This window comes from Mirounga angustirostris, unplaced genomic scaffold (assembly GCF_029215605.1).
Source record: "Mirounga angustirostris isolate CCGP_5_RB_7025 unplaced genomic scaffold, mMirAng1.0.hap1 SCAF_7, whole genome shotgun sequence".
In the NCBI taxonomy this organism is placed as follows: domain Eukaryota; kingdom Metazoa; phylum Chordata; class Mammalia; order Carnivora; family Phocidae; genus Mirounga; species Mirounga angustirostris.
Genome location: NW_026991715.1, coordinates 123,036,737 through 123,054,844, shown reverse-complemented (window position 1 = coordinate 123,054,844; position 18,108 = coordinate 123,036,737). Strand labels below are relative to the sequence as shown.

At 35.9% G+C, this 18,108-nt stretch overlaps 1 long non-coding RNA gene and 1 pseudogene across 1 annotated transcript in view; both read right to left on the bottom strand.

Annotated features, from left to right (window-relative positions):
* The window catches only part of LOC135365441 (uncharacterized), a 176,635-nt gene that overhangs the window by 62,769 nt on the left and 95,758 nt on the right, over positions 1-18,108 (bottom strand). The gene's annotated exons all lie outside the window — the stretch shown is intronic.
* On the bottom strand, positions 905-1,790 carry LOC135365439 (transcription factor BTF3-like; annotated as a pseudogene).

The window sequence follows — 18,108 nt, the reverse complement described above, 5'->3', positions numbered from 1 at the left end:
TTCACTTTTTATTAATTTAGAAAGAGCCCTACATGTTTGCCATTTGATTTAGTTCTTCTTTCCATCATTTATTATTCCAATAAGAAAGAAATTTTTAACATTTCTGATCACAGCTGAGAGGACTTCATGTATTTCCTCAGCAACAAAATGTAATAAGATTAGTTGTTCAGATTATGTCATTTTAATAAGTTTGAAATTTTTGTTCAAACAATAACCATGCCATGCAAGAATAATTAAGTTATATCTGGATTCAAATATTAATCATAATGTAGTTTTCTACTTAGTCATTACTTTTTTAAAACAGTATGGAATAAACTCAAGCTCAAAAAGAGGATACTTTTACTTCTTTATAATGCTTAGGCTCAATTTAAAGAATGAAGCAAGACAGTCTTAACAAAAAAGATTCTTAAATTTTTTTAATGGGAAATTTTAAAATTTTGTAAAGGAAAGTGTTTGCAGAATTCCAGAAACTCAATTTGTAAGTGAATACCTAGAGGAGGAGTTCGTTGAAGGGTAACTGGAAGGACGGAGGTTGGTTAATACTAAAATAATTTCAATTAAATTTATTTTATCTACACAGTGCCCTTTCATGGTTAGTACTTATATAATCTATTAATCATAGAATTGTGATAGGAAATTCTTGGGTCCTTGGAACAGCTTTTGAGTCCATGAAGAAACCTGGACAAATTTATTATCCATTTAATTTTGTTTCCTGATGGGCAAGCATGTTTCCTGAATTCTGAAGAATACTGTGAGAAAACATATTGAGATATGCACGGAAGGAACATTTTAGACATCACTTTTTTAACTTAAGAAAAAATAATTGACTCCAAAAAAATGTTCATCAGCTGTGTATTTTTGTTCATTATTTAAATTATAGGACTAATTCATTTCCATTTGGGGTAGTTTTTTTTTTTTTTTTCCCTAGGCAAAGAACTTTATTAACCTTGTTTCAAACTTTATTCCCAGGCTTCTTCAGCTTAACTAGCTGCAAAGAATGAATTGTGTATAAGCAAAAACTGAAAAGAGCTGCAGTGTCCAAGGGGCTTGGGCTTAAAAATATTAGAGATCTAGATTTTATCAGATCCACGAACAAAATTTTAAAAAGCAGTCATAATATAAAACAGCAGCTCCCAGTAACTTCTTCAAGTTTTATGTTCTTCAGAAGTTGACTCCATTCAGTTTGCTTCATTCTTGGAATCTTCATCAAAATTCTCCACAAGATCTGGAACTTCATCATCATCCTCCTCTCCGGTAGCAAGTGGTGCTTTTCCATCCACAGATTGTTTGGGCAGAGCTTCAGCCAGTCTTCTTAAACTAGTCAGACTGTCTGCACCAAGTTGGTTTAAGATACTGGGTAGCATTTCTGTCAGCTGCTTTGTCTCAGCATGGCCTGTAATGGTGAAAGTGTTCGCTGCCAGTGATGCCTGAACTTTGGGGTTGTTAAAGTGGATCACTGTTCCTTGGTTTGTGAACATATTCACTTCTTCAATACCAGAGATATTGTTTACCCCTAACTTCTTTAAGGAGAACTGAAGTTTTTTATCATCTGCTGTAGCCGTTCTATGAACCACCTTCTTCTTTCAGCGAGCAGTTCCTTTCCCACCAATGCGCACTTGTGCTTGCAGTTTGGCGAGTTTCTCCTGGTTCATGATAGTTTCTTTCATCTTGTTGGAGTGGAAATGGGACAGCGCGGGGAATAGGGTTGGCGCTCAGGGGGTCTCGGGCGGACCAGCTGAGATTAGGAGCACACACGCGGGGACGCAAGATGGCAGCTCCATTTGGGGTAGTTATTAAACAGAGACAGATTCTGCTGATTTAACTGACGAATGATAACATGTCATAAATTTCTGATGCTACAGACACAGTAGGCAGTAGATGTTTAAAAAAAAATAAAACCACAAATTCTAACCCACAACAATTTAAAGCGTTGAGTCCTCCTCTGGGAAGAAATTGAGACAGCATTTTTGGAATCTCCCTTGACCCAAACACTGCAAAAATTTTTTTAAATATGAAATTTCAGAGATACCAAAACAAACAAATAAATCTCTTCTCAGTGCTATGGGAATTTCAGTAAAACTTCAAAACTCAGCAGAGTAATGGGCCTATACTTAAGTTAGGGGATCAGGTGGGGAGTTGTAGGGTCTAAACAATTGCAATTTTTCTCACTATTATGTATAGATCACACTGGGTGAATGTAAAGATGAAGTAAAAAGGTAAGGATGGCTGGAGCCATTGTTATGAAGTGGGGGAGATGGCTGCCTTTGATGCCATGTTGACAACAAAGAAGAAGAGAGTTACATCCTGGCTTGAGTTTTATTTGGAAATTGCCATTCTGATGCTCTATGTGAGGAGAAGCCGGGGTTTAGATGCCTCTGGATAATGGAAAAAAGTTTTACTTCCCAAATAAATGCATAAATTGATGTAACTGGTGGTTCTCAGCCTTTGACCAAAGTATGAAGAGGGGATGTTTTGATTGCTTGTCTTACAGAGCTAGGTTTGTTGGGTTTGAAGGCGTGTTACAGAAGTACAAAGAGAGATAATTATGGGAAAGTGACAGCATCGGTATTCTGCTCATCTCCACAAATTCAGAAGTTTTAAAAATCGGGACACCAGGGTGGCTCAGTCAGTTACGTGTCTGCCTTTGGCTCAGGTCATGATCTCAGGGTCCTGGGATCGAGCCCTGCATCGGGGTCCTTACTCAGCAGGGAGCCTGCTTCTCCCTCTCCCTCTGCCTGCCACGCCCCCTGCTTGTGTGCTCGCTCTCTCTGTGTCAAATAAATAAATAAAATCTTTAAAAAAAAAAAGAAGTTTTAAAGATCTGAAGCTGAAGGAAGTGTTTTGTTGCACTCTTCCTGCTGCTCATGGACTCTCTTATGAGTGGAGACCACACAGCACACAGAGAAGGACAGAGATGAATTATTCACACCGCAGATCTAGAAAATGGTGTCATGCCCTCTTGGAAATGTAAAGGAACAAATGAAACAATGGCCACACTGATTTGGCCTGGAAACTAGAAAGGAAGCATTGACTTCCCAGAGGGCTTGAGAAGCCTTGCCCTCAAGTGATTTAAGTGTACTGTTGAGTTTAAGGGCAGGCAAAAGAGCATTCGGTGGACTTATTCTGGGCACATATGTGGCCTTATTCTAGAGATCCACTGAAATATTTGGGGAGGGGTACTCCTTAGTAGGTAAGATTACCCACACGCAAGTATATAGAGACTCATACCCATCAGTTTTGAATATAAAAGTAAAAAAAAAATAGGGGCGCCTGGGTGGCTCAGTCATTAAGCGTCTGCCTTCGGCTCAGGTCATGATCCCAGGGTCCTGGGATCGAGCCCCACATCTGGCTCCCTGCTCGGCGGGAAGCCTGCTTCTCCCTCTCCCATTCCCCCGCTTGTTTTCCTGCTCTCGCTAACTCTCTCTCTCTCTGTCAAATAAATAAATAAAAAATCTTCAAAAAAAAAAAAAAAACCTTTCTCTAATTACTGATGAAACTCAGATTTACCTGTTCTCTAGAGTTAGCGGTTCTCTATCCCTACCTTCTCCCTGTATGGTGTATATCAAGGCAAATCCATTGCTGCTCCTCTCAGTAGCCACCATCTACTATATTCCATGAAGAATCCTAACAGTGTTTGCAATTTATCTGAGGAGAGTAGATAAGTGACATTTTCTAAACTTAATTAGGATCACTTTTCTTCAACACATACTGACTTGACAAAATTGAAAGGGCCAAACAAACAAATAAAACATTTCTTCCAATGTTCAGCTTGATTGGAATTGCCATTCTTCTAAAGGGGAATTTCAGAGGCATCTTTGGTCCCTCTCTTTCCTTGATTTAAACATCTCTTCATCCACCATATCCTATTGACTCTACTTCCTAAGTATTATTGATCCCTTCTCTAAACTCACTGTAACTCCCTCAACTCAGGCCCTAAACTTTCTTGTGTTGATTACTCTATTGCTCTTCTAATCAGGCATCATGTTTTCAGCTTTTCTTTCCTATGAATCATATACTTTATTTTATAAAAACCCAAAATGGGTTACTCTTTCTCTGATTAGACCAAAACTTTAGTTTTGAACATTCAAAGGCTTCATAATACCTGGAGAATAAAACCCAGATTTGTCACATAGGCTAAAGCCATACAAACAGCATTTTGTTCTCTGTGTTCCCAGATTTAGAGTAGAGTTGGAAACATAACACTTTGCAATTATGGATGAATTCAAAAGATCTGATGTCCTACAAAGTCTACCCACTTATTTCTTTTACTACCTACTTCTCTTTTTCTATACTGCAGCTCTCTTAATCCCATGTGAAGCCATGTGTTTTAGGTACCTCTCTTTATAAAATAGTCAACACGGAGTTAAAAAATAATTATGTTCCAACATGGAAAGAACTATATAGAAATTATTAAATGGTTAATAGTGTTAACCTTATAAATAAAACTGCCCGCTATTTTACCAGCAGAACAAAATAAAACAAAACAATGGGTTTGTTTGGGAATAGCAGAGAACTGTAATCTGGGAGAAGTAAGCTACAGCAAAACCATAGGTAAGGCCAAGGAATAAAAGCCCCTCATAGAGGAAGGAGGGAACTAGGGAACTTTATAAACAAAAAAGAAAAAGACCATTGGAATAAACTGGGAATTTGAAGCTCAGTGGCTTTTTATTGGCTGAGTTATGATAGTCTCTCATTAGCTGCGCTGTTGCCTGTTGCCAAGGAAGAGGAAAAACTTTCTTCCTCCTGCTGGGATCGTAAAGCAGTATCTAAAGTAATATGGACTTGCAATGCATGTCTCTCCTGCTGGGTCTGTAACTGATGATGAGTGAGTGGTAGGACGTAAAAGCTCCCCTTGCTGGCCTTCCAACGCCTTTCTAAATGAGATTTCCTTTTATTAATTTTCACAATAATATATTCTAACACATTCGTAAGTATAGATAGGTAGATAGATGATAGATAGGTAGATAGATAGATAGATGATAGATGGGTAGATAGATAGATTTTTTTTTTTTAAAGATTTTATTTATTTATTTGAGAGACAGAGAGTGAGAGACAGAGAGCATGAGAGGGAGGAGGGTCAGAGGGAGAAGCAGACTCCCTGCCGAGCAGGGAGCCCAATGCGGGACTCGATCCCGGGACTCCAGGATCATGACCTGAGCCGAAGGCAGTCGCTTAACCAACTGAGCCACCCAGGCGCCCGATAGATAGATATTGATAGAAGAAAGGAAGGAAAGGAGAAAGAGCAAGAAAGGCAAGTTGTGCTGACCATTTAACTCTTACTACCACCAATTTGAGTATATTGAATTATTAGGCCCTGTTATGGAATCTTATGTTTATATGTCATTTTGTCAAGCACATTAGAAAAACATGGAAACAGATTTATGATGCTTTGATGGAACTAACGTATTTAAATTTTTTAATTTTTAATTTTTTTAAAGATTTTATTTATTTATTTGAGAGAGAGCGAGCATGCAAGCAGTGTGGAGTTGGGTAGGAGCAGAGAGGGAGGGAGGGAGAGGGGGAAAGAATCCCAAGCAGACTCCATGCTGAGCATGGATCCTGATGCAGGGCTCAATCCCTGAGATCATGACCTGAGCCGAAACCAAGAGTCGGTTGCTTGATGGATGGAGCTACCGAGGCACCCCTAAACTGATGTATTCTTTAAAAATAAAAAGATTACTTAATGTGATACCACTTTAAGTGATAAATTTAGAAAGAAGTTGCAGTGGAAGGAACACTAGCTTGAAAGCATATGTTTTAGTCTTGTCTTTGGTACTTATTTACTCTGAGAACTTGACCAATTACTATATGTTTTTTATTATCTGATTTTATTAATAGCACATTACTATTTTTTAGACTATTATTTGAGCCTCAATTGCTTAACAGGTGAAATAAAGGTATTAACACCCACTCCATCTTCTGATACTTCCTAGTTTGATACAATGAAGATCAAATCAGATAAAGAAAGCAAAATATCCTGAAAACTATAAAATACTATGGAAATTTATTATTCTCTCCACTCATTCAGCCATTTAAGAGATAAATTAAAACATACTTATTTAGCATATTAACAAATAGTGTTCCCCAGAGCTCTCAGAAGTTTCTTATACATCTATGGCAACCTGGAAATTTATTTCTTATAATGCTCTTCTGGGAATTTTATTATGAGGAAACTAATTATTGAGCACATTTCCTTTCTTAGCCTTCTCTCTAGGGGCAAGATGCAGTAAAGGTTATATTGACGTATATTGAAAGTGAGCATTTTTAAAAACGGAATACTTTGAATCCATGTGAAATGAAAATCCTTTAGAAACTGGTTTGTTTTGTTAAATATTTTATTGCTATGTCCCTATCAAACAATGTATTTCTTCAGATTTAATGATTTACTTTGAGGAAAGCTCACATTTATGCATTTGAATACATTTGTTTTATTCTAAATATCTTTGAAGTGTATATAAAAATAAAACTTGTAAATTCTCCTTCACCTGGAGAATTTAATTTATGGTGAAGAGTGGTGAACCTTATAGCTATCTAAACGTGTTCTCACCGCTACTTGCTCTACTTTCAAATGTGTTTGTCTCTCGTGGTCACTTGGATTACTGCATTCTGACTGATGCATGCTTTATGGGAAATCAAGGGTTAAATTACAGCTGGTAAATCTCACCTTTTGAAATCCTCTGACCTGAAATGTCTATCTCCTTGATGTAGTACACATAAAATCGAAAATCACAAGTGGTATTTAAGTTTCTCACAGTGTTATGAACAATCCAAAGAGTTGGTATGTTCTGTAAGGTCTTAAATATCAGAGCAGGCATTATTGTGCCCATTTCACAGATGGCTCTTCCTGGTAGTCCAGATGCTTGTCCGACTGGTTCTCAAAATAGCACAAGAGAACTTCAGAGGGCAATGAGTCAGATTTCCCAGTCTTGTTGGTAAACACACTGCTATTCAAGTGGATTAGAAGATGATTGCTAAGGTCTCTTTCAATTTTAAAATTTTACCTACTAATTTAAGCGCAAATCTTATTCTATATGGTAAGATCAAATATGCTCTCATGGCTATAAGTGTTTTACTGAAAATTTGACTAAAACATCAAACTCAATCCCATGGCACTCAATATCCTTATAGCACTTTAAAAACAGTTTCTTCATTCATGGTTCTCTCTTCGGCTTGCCATTTAAAAAAAAATATCTTCTTGTAAAACAGACAATATATTGAGTCAGATAATTTCAAATTAGAAGCTATTTAGTATAAGCACCATTAAATTTTATAAAATCAACTTTCATATTTATTTATTCCTTTTATCCCATATTTAATTATGAAAATTTTCAAAAATATAAGAAACTTGGACTTAAACACAATCTAGATGCTAAAATAAACATTTTGCTCTATTTGCTTTATCACATATCAATCCAACTATCCATTTCTCTGATCTTTCATCAATCTGTATCATTATTGATACATTTTAAAGTTGCTGATATCTGTACCCTTCACTCCTGAACACTTCAGGATGCATAACATTAACTAGGGTTCAATTTTGTTTATAGTTCTCTCTTTCTTTTTTTAGTTTAAATTGCCATACTGCGAATTGCACAAATCTTAAGTGCGCCATGTGATAAATTTTGATAAATATGAATATCTATGTAACCCAAAGATTTGCCAAGATAAAGAATATCATCTCTCCAGAAAGTTTTCTTGTGCCCCTTCCTGATCAATCCTTTTGCATATCCCCCAAAGACAACTACTCTTTTTTTCCCACCAGAGATTAGTTTTACCTATTACAGAACTTCATGTAAATAGAAAAATATAATATGTACATTTCTGGGTAAGGTATCTTTTTCTCATCAAAATTTTTTAGGAATATCAATGTTTTATGTATTAGTATCATGTTCCTTCATATTGCTTAATAGTATTCCATTAGCTGAGTACACCAGAGTTTATTTACTTTTTTTCATGGACACTTGGACTGCTTCCAGTTTTTTTCTGACATAAATAAAGCTGCTATGAACATTTGTTTTAGATCTTTATGAACATATGTTTTAATTTCTGTTTGGTGACTACCTAGGAGCAGGATTGCGGGGTTATAAAGTAAAGTGTATGTCTAGTTTTATGAGAATCTACCAAAAGGTTTCCTAAGATTTTTATACCATTTTACACTCCAACTAACAGGGTTTGAGAATTCTAGTTGGTTAATATACTCACAAACATTCTATGTTGTGTCTTTTTAAATTTTAGACATTCTGGTAGGTATGTAGTGACATCTTATTGTGATCTTAATTTTACTTTCTCTGATGACTAATGATGTAAGTGACCTCTCCAGAAATATATACGCCTTTGTCAGATATATAGTTTGTGAATATTTTCCCCTGGGATTTGGCTTGCCTTTTCATTTTCTTAATTGTGTCTTTTGATGAACAAATGTTAATTCTGATGAAGAGTAATTTATTCATCATAAAGATAAAATGATTTTTCTTTTATGGTTATTGATTGTTGTGACTTTCTAAAAAACCTTTGCTTTCAGGGCGCCTGGGTGGCTCAGGCGTTAAGCATCTGCCTTAGGCTCAGGTCATGATCCCAGCATCCTGGTATCAAGCTCCGCATATGGCTCCCTGCTCAGCGGGAAGCCTGCTTCTCCCTCTCTCACTCCCCCTGCTTGTGTTCCCTCTCTCACTGTGTCTCTCTCTGTCAGATAAATAAATAAAATCTTAAAATAAATAAATAAATAAATAAATAAATAAATAAATAAATAAATAAAAAACCTTTGCTTTCTTCCAATCCTAAAGACCTTCTGTTTTCTTCTAAAAACATCATCATATTTTTACTTTTTATGTTTATGGTTGGGTGTCCAACTCTTGATTTCAGCTCAGGTCATGATCTCGGGGTCGTGGGATCAAGCCCTGCGTCAGGCTCCATACTCTGCAGGGAGTCTGCTTGGGATTCTTTCTCTCCCTCTCCCTCTACCCCTCCCCACCACTCATGTACACGCTCTCTCTCCCTCTCTTGCTCTAAAATAAATAAACCTTAAAAAAAAAAAAAGATTGTTTTGCCTATTTTAGGCCCCTTGAATTTCCATGTAAATTTTAGAATCAGATTATCAGTTTATACTAAAAAAGCCTGATGGGATTATGACTGGGTTTATTTCAAATCTATAGATTAATTTGAGGAAAATTGATACTTTAGCAATATTGAATCTTCCCAATTCATGGACATAGTATTTTTTTTATTTGTTTCAGAAATTTTCAGAAGAATGAATGGTCATTACATCTATTTTTAGAAATGAATGAGTAATGAAAATGAACGGCACAGTAGGAAACAGAGCAGGGGAAAATAGGTAGAGAAAGGGAAAGTTAGAAAATGTAGGCATGGCTTCTATGATGTATTTAGACCATACACAATTCTTATGGACCAAAAGATCAAAGATCTTGAGAAAGCTCTATAATCAGAATGCTTTATTAGATAGAGTGTAAAGCCAAACCTGCAAAGCAGTAACCATTTTGTTATGTAAATGGCATATCATAGCAACTGTATGTGTATGTGGTTAATACGTAAGATAAAAGAATGATGAGTAAAATAAAATTTCTAGAAACTAAGTCTAGTCTTATCCTAAAAAAAAAAATGCTAAGATTATGCTTACAATTAGGTTTCTGTTTGGAAGTTAATATAATTATCTCTTACCCACTGCTATTATGGCAAAACCAGATCTATTGCTGGCTTGACTAATGAGGAACAATGACGGTCAGTGAAGGTACTGAACTGGATTCCCTTCCTGATATTTCTGTTTCCTACAACATTCTAAGTCATGAGAATACATCGTGTTATTAATACTATATACCAGTTGAAGTTTTTATTATCTCTGTAAGCCTGGTAATGGAAGTTTATTAAGATAACTTCTTATAAAGAAAACCAACATTTCTGAAGGGCAAAATGACTTCATAGTTGTTTCAAATTATCTACAAGATATTCTTTGACTAATAAAGTTAAATGAATTAAAGAAGCAACAACTGACATATCAGTAATGCTCACTGTTCTGAGTTTCCACTATGGATCACATACACACACATTAAAAAAATCAATTTAATAGAATACTAGTGCAGAAAGTTTAAGCAGTTTGCCTGACTCACAAAGTGAATGTAATTTGTATTAGGAATTTCTGACTTTAATATGACATATTTCCATATAATCTACAGCTTCCTGAGTAATCTTAGCAGGTGGTGAAAAGGAAATGTGTGAACGCTTGTATCACTCACCCTCTTCTGTATTGCTATATTAACTGGATTTTAAAAATTTTACTACTACAGAGACCATCTCTAAACCAGATCCAGAAAAGCTCTATTAGTTTTTTTGGATAAATTTTTTTTTAAAACTAAACATTCTAAAATTATAAGTGAGCAGTAGAATGCTAAGCATTAAAACTTTTTGTAAATTTTTTTGAATCAGCTTCCAGAAATCAAGTGGAACCTACCCTCCTTCACATGAATGCTTCATCCCAACTCTGAAGCCGGGTTTTCTATCTCTATCAGTATTCCATTTTAATCCTTTCCATGTGTATAATAGAAGCACAACATACTTTAAATTGTAGAGATATTCTAACAGTATCTGCTTTAATATGCCCTTTAACTTCTATTTGGTGAATTTGTCTTTTATTGATCATTCCTCACATCACAAAATGACTTGTTCCATTTACCATACTAAAAGAGTGAAAAACACAAGGTTATATGTTCTCTTCTCTAGACTATACAGAAAATGCTATATTAAAAAAAAAAAAAAACAACACACGAAATCTGTGGCTTCTTTTAAATGTTATATTTGCCCACTTTTTTCTTTTATAATAATAATGCTGAAGAAAAACTTTGATATCAGCTGTCTAGCCTCACATAGGAAACTGAAAACCAGAGATATGTAGTAACTCACATAGATAATTAATACTTAGCTCAAATTAGAATTCAGCTGGGTCTTCTGGCTTCTGGCTTCTAAAGCAACATTGCTTCCATGATAGGAGAGAGAACAACTGTCATTTACTGTCAAAATGGGGTAAGCAGCCATCAAGAGGATCCCAACCATACCATCTGGTACCAAACTCATTCCTCCCTGACCCCTTTTACGACAGCAGCCTTGCCCAGTATCAAACACCCAAGCCAAAATAGTAACTCATCTTTTGCCTGCTGGTCCTGCATATCAATAAAACTTAGCAAGAGTCAACTACCTTAATAGTCCTTATAGATCCTATCTCTGCTTTATTTCTCAGAAGCCTGATAATACCATACCAGCTAGTGAATTCTCCTCCACCACTATTGCATCCCAGCTCACCAGTGCAAGGTCTAACAATGACACGGCCACCTTCTACCAGGGGCTGTGTTCCACCTACCACCAGCAACTGGGATCTTACTGCTCACCAACTGGTAAATGGTCCAGTCTCAGAATTCCATCCCACCATCTGTGTTCTTGAACTATTAGTGATATGAAGTGCTACAGAATTGGTTCCTCAGGAAGCAGACACTGATACAGCAATTAACATGTAGATGGTTCCCCAGGGAATAATCTTGAGATCAACACCGATGGAAGGAAAGATAAAAAAGGCAGGACTGGACAGCAAGAGTAGTTGATTTAGTTTCAGTGAGGGCCTCAGATAATTCTGTGGAGTGTCCTGAAATCAGGATAGGGAACTGGCATTTATACCCCCACATCAATTAATCATTAGGTGCAGCTAACTAGCAAGGAAGTATGTCTCTTCAGCTGAGGCCATTCTTCTGGGGGTGACCCCTAAGTGTTTTCTTCCAGCAGTGGGTGAACGAATCTTTCATTCCTGAAGGGGATGTGCATGGTGCATCACAGTGGCCACCATACTTCCTTTGAAAATTCACAATTTATCATTTTTATATCATTGTTATCTATTTATTTATATTACCCTGCCTACTAGATGGAAGGCACCTTGAAGATAGGATGGTGGCTTTTTCAATTTTGATCTGCCTGGTAATGTCAGTTGCTCAGTTCTATATTTGTGTTATTATGCTGTATGAATGCATGGCCGTTTTCCTTTCCTAAAATCCTTATACTAAATCAAGCATTGCTACTGATACAAAGTCAAACGTGCCAACAATTGGTTTATGTGACCCTTTCTTTTTTCTTTTCTTCTTTTTTTAATTTTTTAAAGTAAGGGCTTGAATTCACAACCCTAAGACCAAACCCTGAGCTGAGATCAAGAGCCAGATGCTTAACTGAGTCAGCCATCCAGGTGCCCCTTTTTTTTCTTCTTTTTGCTGGTTATCTTGTACTCTGTTTTAAAGATACAACTGTGCTATAAAGTTCTTCTTCCATTCTTGCTCAACTCTGGCTATATCCAGAAATCCTTCCCTTGTTTTCTATTCTGCTACCACTTTCCCTGTACTGAGTCTCTTGTAAGAAACTAGTCTTGCTATGAGTCACATTATCCAAAATATTATAGTTAGCAGAGTCATCCATATAGAACATGGTTAATAAATACATTTTATAAAGTTCTAAATGTTTTACTTTTAACAGATAGATGGCTCATTTTATCATTGTGTGTGTGTGTGTGTGTGTAAATTATGGAAAAGTTAAAATCTAAATTGACACAAGAGATCACCTGGATTTTATCTTTAATTACTTCTCCATCTCAGCATGAAGCTTTGTCGATACTGGATATTCAAAACTTCTGTTTATTGAATCCACGTGGTGGAATATCCAATGCTTTGGAGACTTTATCCAACATTGATGAATAAAGTAATCAGGTCACCAGGTGATCAGCCCCTTAGCAATCAAAAATACATACTGACCTCATATGAACCCGTAATTCCTTCAGAACAATCTACTTAAGGTAGATGAACAATGAAAGGAAAGGTAAACTTTTGCAATGTCAAGCTTATATTGATAAATATGAATCAATCTAGTTGAACCAGAATGAATTGAACATTTGCCCAAAACTTGAAGGAGAAGAAAGTTGGAAATAAAACTACATGTAAACATGCCATACGGAGTTCTAGCATTCTTTTAGTTTTGACAAAGTAGTAGACAGTGTTCTCATAAGATTGCCCCTCTCTGTTCATACAGAGACATTATTTACTCTATACTGCTTCTTTAAAACTGTGTCCTTTTTCATTTGTATATTCTGCTGGGGGTTAGAAGTTATGGCTTGGTAAGATGACAGATCCTTAGCAATGTGTTTGCACTTCCTGAGGAAGCCAGCTAATAGTCGATGGGATTATACGCTTAGTGAGCTGAAGGTTAACAATATTTCATTATGCCAACAACAACATTTACAAAAATAAGGCTAAATTAAGTTCAGGTAACAATGTTCCCTTTGAGGAAATTGAGAATATGAACTCTTTTTCTGTGTAGAATCAATAACCTAAGAATATTTAATACTATACTATGACAGAATTTCTATATGCTTGGGCTCCTAAGTTAATAAACAGCCTAATAATATTCTTCAAAATTCAAAGTGTATGGAGCTATGGAACTAAAGATGGGGAAATAAATCTGATTGTTAACATGAATAAGGATATAGAAATGGTTAGTGGTTCTCTATTTAGCTGCTTAGTGTTCTATATAAATGGCCATTTCTGTTATTTTGAAAATTGACTTGTTATTGCTTTAATGTTACAAATTCAAAGAAGAAATGCAGAAATACAGAAAAATAAAAGATTAAAAAATTCCCACATTTCTCCACCTAGAACTAATCATGACAGATATGAGGTGGACATTATTCCAAGCATCTCTAAAAATATGGAGAGAAGGATAGACCCATGAACAAAGAAAGAACTTTTATAAAAAGAAAATCACACCTTGCATGCTATTTTTAACAAAAAGTATTAAAATGTATTTTTAAATTATATTTAACAGAATGAAAGAAACCAAACTGAAAATGAAAGAAATGGTGAAGGTGAGATTCTTTTTTTTTAATTTCAGAAGATGGTAGCTATGAAAGTTTCCCCAAAAAGAATAAAAAATGAAAAATTTAAAAACACAATTTTTTCTTTTTCTTTTTAACTACCAATTACTACCAATTGTCTCCCTGCTTTGGAAGTAAAGTAAATTAGTACACTCTACACTTTTTCCACCTCTCTATTATTCTTAGTTTTGTTAATTATACTGTTAAGTTACTATGCTATATAAGCCCCATGGTTATTTATTCTTAAATCTGTATTCAAATGTTCAACATTGGTATTTTAGCAAAGATTATCTATTATCAGATAATTTATGTATTTTTTTATCTTTGCTGTCTAGATTTGGTCATCAATTTTTTTTAATCAATCAATTTTTGAAAGAAAGGATTTTGGGTGCTGTATTTCCTCAATTTTTTCATGCTTGAGAAAATCTGTAATTTTAATAATAAGTCTGTGACTTAATAAAGAACAATGCTAGGTATAAATTTCTTGTTATATTTTCTATTTCTTAAGACTTTCATAAATATAGATACTATTTTATTGTTCTCTGGCACAACATGATGGTAGAAAGATGTCTAAGGCCACCCTCATTCCTTCCTTATATAAGCTACTCAAATTTCCATCTATATACTTAAATAAATTATTATTTTCTAAGCTATGACTCATCACAAACATATATTTACCTCTTTTCATATACCTATGTGTGACCTATAAATTCATTTCAAAAAATTTTTTAGCTATTGTTATCATTGAATGGTTTTAAAGCACACCAATTTCACTTATGTTGGGGGTCTTTGTCCTTCATTTCTGTCCTTTTTCTCTCGATGAATTTCATTTGTCTCTATTTCATACTTTTTTAAAATTTTATTTTATTGTGTTATGTTAGTCACCATACATCACCAGTTTTCAATGCAGTGATTCACGATTCATTGTTTTTGTACAACACCCAGTGCTCCATGCAGTATGTGCCCTCCTTAATACCCTTCACTGGGCTAACCCATCTCCCCAACCCCTCCTTCTAAAACCCTCAATTTGTTTCTCAGAGTCCAAAGTCTCTCATGAGTCATCCCTCCTTCCAATTCCCCCCCTTCATTTATCCCTTCCTTCTCCTTATGTCCTCCATGCTATTCCTTAATTGACTTTCTCTGTTTGACTTATTTCACTTAGCATAATCTCCTCCAGTCCCATCCATGTTGATGTAAAAGTTGGGTATTCATCCTTTCTGATGGCTGAGTAATATTCCATTGTATATATGGACCATTTCTTCTTTATCCATTCATCTGGTGAAGGGCATCTCAGCTCTTTCCAGTTTGGCTATTGCGGACATTGCTGCTATGAACATTGGGGTCCATATGGCCCTTCTTTTCACTACATCTGTGTCTTTGGGGTAAATACCCAGTAGTGAAATTGCTGATCATAGGGTAGCTCTATTTTTAATTTTTTGAGGAACCTCCACACTGTTTTCCAAAGTGGCTGTACCAACTTGCATTCCTACCAACAGTGTAAGAGGGTTCCCCTTTCTCCACAACCTCTCCAACATTTGTTGTTTCTTGCCTTGTCAATTTTTGCCATTCTAAATGGTGTACGGTGGTATCTCAATGTGGTTTTGATTTGAATTTCCCTGATGGCTAATGATGACGAACATTTTTTCATGTGTCTGTTAGCCATTTGTATGTCTTCTTAGGAGAAGTGTCTGTTTATATATTCTGCCCATTTTTTGACTTGATTAATTGATTTTGGGTGTTGAGTTTGAGAAGTTTTTTATAGATCTTGGATACCAGCCCCTTATCTGTAGTGTCATTTGCAAATCTTCTCCCATTCTGTGGGTTGCCTCTTTGTTTTGTTCACTGTTTCCTTTGCTGTGCAGAAGATTTTTATCTTGATGAAGTCCCAAAAGTTCATTTTTGCTTCTGTTTCACTAGCCTTTGGAGATGTATCTTGAAAGGAGTTGCTGTGGCCGATGTCAAAGAGGTTACTGCCTATGTTCTCCTCTAGGATTTTGATGGATTCCTGTCTCACATTGAGGTCTTTCATCCATTTTGAGTTTATCTTTGTGTATGGTGGTAGAGAATGGTCGAGTTTCATTCTTCTGCATGTGGCTGTCCAATTTTCCCAGCACCATTTATTGAAGAGACTGTCTTTTTTCCATTGCATATTTTTTCCTGCTTTGTTGAAGATTACTTGACCACAGTTGAGGGTCCACATCTGGGCTCTCTATTCTGTTCTATTGGTCTATATGTCTGTTTTTGTGCCAGTACCATGCTGTCTTGGTGATCACGGCTTTGTAATATAGCTTGAAATCAGGCAACGTGATGCCCCCAGCTTTGTTTTTCTTTTCAATATTTCCTTGGCGATTCGGGGTTTTTTCTGATTCCATACAAATTTTAGGATTGTTTGTTCCAGCACTTTGAACAATGTCATTGGAATTTTGATTGGGATGGCATTGGAGGTATAGATTGCTCTGGGCAGCATAGACATTTTAACAATGTTTATTCTTCCGATCCATGAGCATGGAATGTTTTTTCCATCTTTTTGTGTCTTCTTCAATTTCTTTCATGAGTGTTCTGTAGTTCCTAGAGTATAGATCCTTTACCTCTTTGGTTGATTTATTCTGAGGTATCTTATGGTCTTGGGTGCTATTGTAAATGGAATCATTTCTCTAATTTCTCTTTCTACAGTTGCATTGCGAGTGTATAAGAAAGCAACTAATTTCTGTGCATTGATTTTGTATCCTGCCACATTACTGAATTGCTGTATGAATTCTAGTAATTTGGGGGTGGAGTCTTTTGGGTTTTCCACATAAAGTATCACGTCATCTGTGAAAAGAGAGAGTTTGACTTCTTCTTTGCCAATTTGAATACCTTTTATTTCTTTTTGTTGTCTGATTGCTGTTGCTAGGACTTCTAGTACTATGTTGAACAATAGTGGTGAGAATGGACATCCTTGATGTGTTCCTGATCTTAAGGGAAAGGCTCTCAGCTTTTCCCCATTGAGAATGATGTTCCTGTGGGTTTTTCATAGATGGATTTTATGAACTTGAGGAATGTTCCCTCTATCCCTATACTCTGAAGAGTTTTAATCAGGAAAGGATGCTGTATTTTGTTAAATGCTTTTTCTGCATCAACTGAGAGGACCATATGGTTCTTCTCTCTCCTCTTATAATGTGTTCTATCACATTGACTGATTTGCGAATGTTGAACCACCCCTTGCATCCCAGGGATAAATCCCACTTGGTTGTGGTGGATGATCCTTTTAATGTATTATTGGACCCTATTAGCTAGGATTTTGTTGAGGATTTTGGAATCCATATTCATCAGGGATATCAGTCTAAAATTCTACTTTTTGATGGGATCTTTGCCTGATTTGGGGATTAAGGTAATGCTGGCCTCATAGAATGAGTCTGGAAGCTTTCCTTCTGTTTCTATTTTTTGAAACAGCTTCAGTAGAATAGGTATTATTTCTTCTTTGGATGTTTGGTAGAATTCCCCAGGGAATCTATCAGGCCCTGGTCTCTTGTTTTTGGGAGGCTTTTTATCACTGCTTCAATTTTATTACTGGGTATTGGCCTATTCAGGTTGTCAATTTCTTCCTGTTTCAGTCTTGGCAGTTTATAGGTTTCCAGGAAGACATCTATTTCATCCAGGTTGCTCATCTTATTGGCATATAGTTGTTGATAATAATTTCTAATAATTGTTTCTATTTCCTTGGTGTTAGTCGTGATCTCTCTCCTTTCATTCATAATTTTATTAATTTGGGTCCTTTCTCTTCTTTTGGCTAGGTCTGGCCAGTGGTTTATCGATCTTATTAATTCTTTCAAAGAACCAGCTTCTAGCTTCATTGATCTGATCTACTGTGTATCTGGTTTCTAATTCATTGATCTCTGCTCTAATCTTAATTATTTCTCTTCTAATGTGTGGCTTAGGCATTGTTTGTTGCTTTTTCTCTAGTTCTTTAAGGTGTAGAGTTAGTTGGTGAATTCAGGATTTTTCTATTTTTTTTGAGTGAGGCTTGGATGGCTATGTATTTCCCCCTTAGGACCTCATTTGCAGTATCCCATAGGTTTTGGACTGATGTGTTTTTGTTCTCATTGGTTTCCATGAATTGTTTAAGTTCTTTGATTTCCTGGTTGACCCAAACATTCTTGAGCAGAGTGGTCTTTAGCTTCCAAGTGTTTGAATTTCTGCCAAATTTTTTTCTTATGATTGAG